Consider the following 7,785-nt stretch of genomic DNA (forward strand, 5'->3'; position numbering starts at 1 on the left):
GCGCTCTGCTGTGGACAGGGTCCGGGATGCAAAACAAACAGGCCGCTCGGAACCATCGTCCATCCTGTGGGAGAGCACTGCCCCGATGCCATATGCAGAGCTGTCGCATGCCAATAGGAGCGGACGCGCAGGCTCGTAGTGCACAAGGACCGTATCCTCTGTGAGCAGCCGCTTGACGCGGTCGAACGACGCCTGGTGTGCAGGCCCCCAAGCCCAGCGCTCTTCCTTCTTGAGCAACCGCGTTAACGGCGCAAGTTGTGAGCTGAGCCCGCGCACGAACCTTTGGTAATACTGGGCCATGCCAATGAACGAGCGCAGCTGTGTCTTGTCGCGAGGCGGTGGCATGTGCTGAATCGCCTCCACCTTCCGAGGACCTTTCAACAGCCCCTCCGGCGTGATGATGTGCCCGAGGTATTCCAAGCGCTGCTTGAAGAACGCGCACTTGTCCCTGTTTAAGCGCAGGCCGCACGCTTCTAGCTTTGTCAGCACTCGGGCAATGTTGGCAAGATGCTCGTCCGCCGTTTTCCCCGCAATGAGCACATCGTCCAGGTAGGTCTGAGCGGGCAGGCCAATGCAAACCTGATCCATGGCTTTCTGCCACAAAGCTGGGGCCGAAGCAATCCCAAAACAGAGCCGGGTATATCGATAGAGTCCTTGACACGTGTTGATTGTCAAAAGCTCGCTACTCCCGGGATCCATCGGCAGGTGAAAATATGCATCACGCAGGTCTAGCTTCGTGAAGTATTGACTCCCCGCCAATCGCGCATATATTTCATCGATTGACGGCAGTGGATATTGCTCCACGCTGAGCCCCAGGTTAACCGTGGATTTGAAGTCCCCGCACAATCGGACGTCTCCATTCCGTTCCAGCACCGTGACAACCGGGGTGGCCCAATCCGAGCACGACACCCGTTCGATCACTCCACAGGCCTCCAGCCTATCCAGTTCACCCTTGACTTTGTCCCGCAGGGCATACGGCACTGGACGCGGTTTACAAAACCGAGGAACCACCCCCTCCTTCAAGAAGAGTTTTGCCTCCATGCCCTTGAGTTTTCCAAGGTCGTCGCTAAACAACCCTCGATGTCTTTGAAGAATCTCCTCCAACTGATCTTCCCACTGGCTCGGCACGGGTTGCACAAGGTGAACTGCGGCCCAGTCTAGCCTGATGCGGGTCATCCAATCTCGGCCGAGGAGAGACGGCCCCCTCCCCCGCACGATGTACACCCGAAGCGTGGTGACCTGGCCTTGGTACCGCACAGACACGTCTGCCATCCCGACTGGCGTTGTCTTCTCGCGGGTGTACGTGAACAGCGTGAGGTTTGACCTGATAAGCTTCAAGCCGTTGAGTCTACGCGCGGTCTGTTCGCCGATGAGCGACACCGATGCTCCGGTATCGACCTGGAACGTTATCGGCGTTTCGTTCACTTCGGCTTCCACCGTCATCGGGCGCGCCGTCGCCGGGCCAATTGAAAACAGGCTCAACAACGGCCGCTGGTTCCGCCCCGAGTCGCCTCGCACATCGCCGTCCATGACCTTAACGGTGGCCGTCGCCCCACGGCACACACGCGCCAAATGACCCACCTTGTGACAATTCAAACACACGTTGCCTTTACACGGGCATGCACGGCGCAGGTGTCGACCTCCACATCCCAAGCATGTCCGCGGGGTCACCCCGCTGCACGCGCGGCCGCGTGGCGACGTCCGACCCGCATCGAAGGTCGTGCGCGCGTCCCGGGGTGCTCACGATCCCGCGTGGCCGGTGATGGCTCGAACATCCCCGCGAGTCTGCTCGACCGCTGTAGCCGTGCTGACCGCCGAGTCGAATGTAATGGTTTCATCCTTCAGCCGTAAAACCGCTGAAACCATCTTCGCATCTCGTAAACCAGCAATAAAACGATCTCTGAGCCGAGCTGGCCGCTCCCCCGCCGTGAACTTGCAGGCCACGGAAGAACGCTTAATCCGCGCCACGAAATCAGCGACGCGTTCCTCTGCCCCTTTCGAGAGGCGATCGAACTGGACTCGAGCGAGCTGCAATGACTTCTCCGGCGCCATGTGTGCTTTCATTTTCTCCACAATGTCCCGAAACGACAGCCCGTCATCCCGGGGCCTGTTCGGTGCCACGAAATCACCCAGCAGCCGATAATGCTCCGGCGAAAGCGAAGCGAGCAAGATCGACTTCTGTTTGCTCTCGTCGACCACATCGTTCGCGTGGAAATAGCATTCCAATTGCTCCGAAAACAATTCGAAGTCGTCCCCATCGAAAACGGGCACAAGTCCGTATTCAACCATCCTCGTCAGCCAACTAGAGTGTACGAGGTGCAGTGGAACGCAAGAAGCACGCGGGCCAGCATATACTCCGCTTTATTGCGCGACCAGAAGCACACTCTTGCCACCCCTAGCGGGCGAGGCATGATATACGAAAACCCAATCACGTGACACAGCACAGTAACCAACAACATCCAAGTGAAAAACAAATTCTACAAATTTCAGAAAATTAATTATAAATACAAAACTAGAATATCTTGCTTAGATAAGTGTCCATACCCCTCATAAAAGCAATTGTAAATTAACTCAGGTGTAACCAATCACTTTCAAAATCACACACCAAGTTAATTGGCCTCCACCTGTGTTAAATTGTAGTGAATCTGGTTATTTCAGAATAAAATCTGTTCCTGTAGGTTTCCTCTGCTGGGTAGTGCATTTCACAGCAAAGACTCAACCATGAGCCCCAAGGAGTTTTCAATAGACCTCCAGGATAAAGTTATGGAAAGGCAGAGATCAGGGGATGGAAATAAAAATATTTCAAAGGCCTTGAATATCCCTTAGAGCACAGTCAAGACAATCACTAATAAGTGGAAGGTGTATGGTACCACTAAGACCCTGCCTAGATCAGGCAGTCCTTCCAAACTGGATGACCAAGCAAGGAGGAGACTGATCAGAAAGGCCACCAAGAGGCCAATGTCAACTTTAAAAGAGCTCCATGCCTTTATGGCAAAGACTGGTCACTGTGTGCTTGTGACAATAATATCCCAAGCACTCCACAAGTCTGGTCTGTACAGTAGGGTGACAAGAAGGAAGCCATTACTCAAAAAACCCATCTTAAGTCCCGTTTGAGGTATACAAAAACAACCAGATTATGGTATCAACAACAAAAACAACCAGGTATCCAGAGATTATGAAAGCTGGTGGCAAAACGTTTTGTGGTCTGACAAAACCAAGATGGAACTTTTTGGCCTAAATGCAAAACATTACATTTGGTACAAACCCAACACAGGACATCACCCAAAGATCACCATCCCTACTGTGAAGCATGGTGGTGGCAACATCATGTTGTGGGGATATTTCTCATCTGCAGTGACTGGGCAGGTGGGGGGGCACTTGCCAGGATAGAAGAGAAAATGGATGGAGCAAAATACAGAAAAATCCTCGAGGAAAACCTGCTGCCCTCTGCAAGAAAGCTGAAATTGGGACGGAAGTTCACCTTACAGCATGACAACGACTCGAAGCACAAAGCCAAAGCTACGCTGGAGTGGTGAAGGAACAAAAATGTAATTCCAGGCTATAAGGCAACAAAAGATGAAAATTTTGAAAAGGGGTGCACACTTTCTATAGGCACTGGACATATTAAGTCAATCGGATGACAATTGACGATTTGTGTGACCTTGCCTTTGATCTTTTGACCTCTTGACCTCAAAAAGAATAGCCTTCCAGCTTATGACTACATCGACCAGGTGGTTATGTTTCGTGAAGATCTGAGAAAAATTGAGACCTGTAGTTTATTGACAGACAAACAGACAAGACGACCAATATATGAGTCCTTTTGAATTCTCAATTTCGCAAGTAATATTGAAGGCCGATACTCTTGACAAAGCTTTGTGGGGGGGGGGGGGTGGGGGGTGCAGTTCCCAGAAGTCCAAAAATGTTTCAAAGCCAAAGCCAATCCGACACAGATCGTCACTCCATTGCAGGATACTCGGAAGAAGGTGGTTTTTAGGCAGAGATTTATTATTTGCTCAGGATGCAGGCAATAGCTTACCCGTAGTTCACAAAAAACCACCGCAGGATCTTTAATACTTACAAACTAATGCTGGCATACAGGACAACCGGCTCAATGTCCATTCAAGGTACTGCACACATTGATGCCTCGCCCTGCATGCAAAACACCTAAATAACATTTTATAGCTGGGTCAATAAGTCAAGATTCAAACCCAGGATTGACAACTCAGAGACGAGTGTGTATGCATACCTCGAGCTATCCTGCCACTATCTCCACAATAAGTAAATAAATGTGTTTTTTCTTTCCAATTATATCTTCTTATTTGTTGAGGAATCATTAGAAACCCGTTGTCGTTTCAAGGAACATTTTAAACACCCACGTATATCAATCATATCATTCTACATCAAACATCACTGTTTCGTAAATAATTCTGTCATATTACAAAATTGCCGAAGGCTGGAATACACGTGGAACGATATATATATATATATATATATATATATATATATATATATATATATATATATATATATATATATATATATATATATATATATATATATGCACCTTTCAAATGATCAGCGTTTCCCTCTTATTATGTATCTTCAGGGATGTTTGTTTGATGACAACAGCTAATCTTTCAAGTCTGTGTTGAGTGTGCAATTGTCGAAAATAAAGCACAAATTCAAAAACCTCAAGAAACGCTCATTATGCACTTCAGAAAACAAATTCCATGGATCTTCATCCCAACGATTTGTATTCCTCGATTCACCTGCCAAGCAACCTATTGGGTGTTCCTGTTTGAGCACTTACCTCATGCAACCACCAAAGAGGTTGCTTGTTCCCCATCTCCAACTGTGACGTCATGGTTGAATCCCATAAACTGTGTGGGTTTGTTCATTGTTTACTAAATATGCTTGATATTCATGTCAAAGAGCATTGATGTCTTATAACGTCATTATCCAGAATGGAATGCATACAGACATGTGCAAGGACCTCATAACCTACGAGAAAAAGGACCACTGGACCTGTAGCTTATCTGGGCCCTGGCCTCATGTTGTAACCCGAATTTGGTGGCATTCTGATTGGTGAGTCGAGAGAAAAAGATTTTGGAAGGAATTTGTGTGACCGCCATTTTGACACACTTCCGGTCACATGATCAGCATGGCCTCTACAATTTAACATACCGACCCTGGCACCATGTTGCAACCCGAATTTGGTGGCATTCTGACTGGTGGGTCGAGAGAAAAAGATTTTGGAAGGAATTTGTGTGACCGCCATTTTGACACACTTCCGGTCACATGATCGGCATGGCCTCTACAATTTAACATCCCGACCCTGGCATCATGTTGCAACCCAAATTTGGTGGCATTCTGACTGGTGGGTCTGGAGAAGAAGATTTTTGAAGGAATTTATGCAATTTTCCCAAAAAATTGACTGTAGGCAATTTTGACACACTTCCGGTCACGTGATCAGCATGACCTCTGTAATTTAACATCCCTACCCTGCCTGGCCTAATGTTGTAACCCAAATTTGGTAGCCTTCCTACTGGTGGATCTGGAGAAGATTTTTGAAGAAATTTATGCAATTTTCCCAAAAAATTGACTGTAGGCAATTTTGACACACTTCCGGTCACGTGATCAGCATGACCTCTGTAATTTAACATCCCTCCCCTGCCTGGCCTAATGTTGTAACCCAAATTTGATAGCCTTCCTACCGGTGGATCTGGAGAAGATTTTTGAAGAAATTTACTGTCTGCCATTTTGACCTACTTAAAGTCACGTGACTGGAACGAGCTTTGCAATTTCTATACTCGTAAGGAGTTGAACATTGCTTTTTCTTTCTTTTTTGTTTTTTCTTCTGCTGCCAATGAGTTGGATGGATGGACAGAGCTCAATGACAATACCTTATCTGGAATTTAAATTCCAGATAAGCTAATTATAAAATAGCCTTATGGTGTACTCACCTCTTAGATGTTTAGCCTGGGTTTGAATCCTGACGCAACGATAAACTGTCATAGGCAGGGTGATTCATCAATGTGTGTTCCGTCCCTCGGATAGATTTTAAACTGGGTGTCCTGTCTGCGAGCATTAGTTGGTGGACATAAAGATCCCATGTTGTCCTTTGTGAAGAGTCGGCGAGCTATCGCTGGCATCGTGAACAAATTACAAATTCCTGCCCTGCCTTCCGTTGTCGAAGTGGCGATGTATCCAGGATTTTCACCCGAGCAATAGAAAGAGTTTCAGCAGTCCCGATGCTTCGTATAGACTATAGAGCATGATAATGATCTCTTTCATGATGTCTTTGATCCCATGATGTCTTTCACGAAATAGAACGAACTTTGAGGTTCCAAAGGTTTTAGGAATGATACGCTGTTCACAATAGTCCGAGACACACCAAAGTATTTTATTTTTTCTAATGTGTGTGTGTATAATTCATCATAAAATGTTGTTTTTTTCTTCAGAATGGATGGATGGATTATTACATCCAACCTTTCTAAGTTGTTAGGAAGCATCTGACTGAGAAAAGAATTTCATATCCTCATGAGGTGCATTATAAAAAAGCCTTCCCCACAGGGGAAAGACCCTCTCGAGAGCAGGCCCTAGCTGCTCCTATGGTTAGCAGTGAGTGTCCCGGAAACAGTGGGGGAAAGAGAGTGGCACTTGTATATGTGGAAGAATTGCATTGCTCAGCTAGTGGGTTGCTTCGGTAGCTCAGATGGCAGAGCATTGGTATGATTTGCCAGAGGACCTGGGTTTGATTCCTGGACTGGGCATGTAATTTTTCCACATAGATTTATGAGCAAAGAAATACACTTTGTGGTTTGCCATTGCAGAGAAATTTGAAATTTGCTCATCATGCTTGTGCCAATCACCTATAGATTTGCAAGACACTGTGGGATCTTCAAGATCAGATTTTGGCAGACATCATTCTGTCTGTCTCTCTGTCACTGTCTCTCTCCTTCCGACTCTTGTACTCCTCCCATCATTGCTGCTTGATATCAACACCATCAGGAGACAATGGAATATAACCAGTCTAAAGCTTTTAGTTTGGATATATGTAACCGTGTATGTCATCACACGATCCTGGTGTATGACAGGTCCAATTGTTGGAGGATTTGAATGGCCAGACCGTGATTGATGGTGTTGGACATTCTAGAGGACGCTTCAAAGGCTGCATGCCCTGCTTAATTAATTGTAATGCACACTCTCATTTGAGCTGCTATTGCAGTCATTTAATTCAGTACATCACAAGAAATATGAACTTCCTCTTTATTATGGCAAGTCATTTATGCTCACAACACGTCTGTTTATCACTGACCTTTTATTGCACCAGCAACATGCTTTTCACATCCTAATTAGGTGAATAATTTAAAAGCAAACAAAGTAATCAGATGGCCAAAATACGGATCCGCAGAGGATAGAGAAGACAGATATGCTTCCCTTGCATTAACCTATTCTGACATTATTTCTGCTAAATCCATCAAATATTTAGTTTCCAATGTGCGCTCACAGGAGTCTTGATAAGTCGGTAGAACATCGACAGCCAAAGGAATCTGCAGTCCAGGTAAGATGTGAGTTCCACAGAGTGATCAATGTTATGTGTGACAAATATTGAGGTATTCACAGTCGAGTTGAGAGGTTGAGATATGTCAGTGAAGGTAATTAAATGTTTCACAAATTGGTAATGTGGTTAAGAAGTGAATATATTATTTTGTCTTTGAATATTTAAAAGTAATTATCTGGCTCATGGAAAAGCTTGTACATAATATAATGTGGAGGGGAGTA

This window comes from Eptatretus burgeri, chromosome 14 (genome assembly GCF_056783735.1).
Source record: "Eptatretus burgeri isolate ZD-2024b chromosome 14, Ebu_testis_v1, whole genome shotgun sequence".
NCBI classification, from domain to species: domain Eukaryota; kingdom Metazoa; phylum Chordata; class Myxini; order Myxiniformes; family Myxinidae; genus Eptatretus; species Eptatretus burgeri.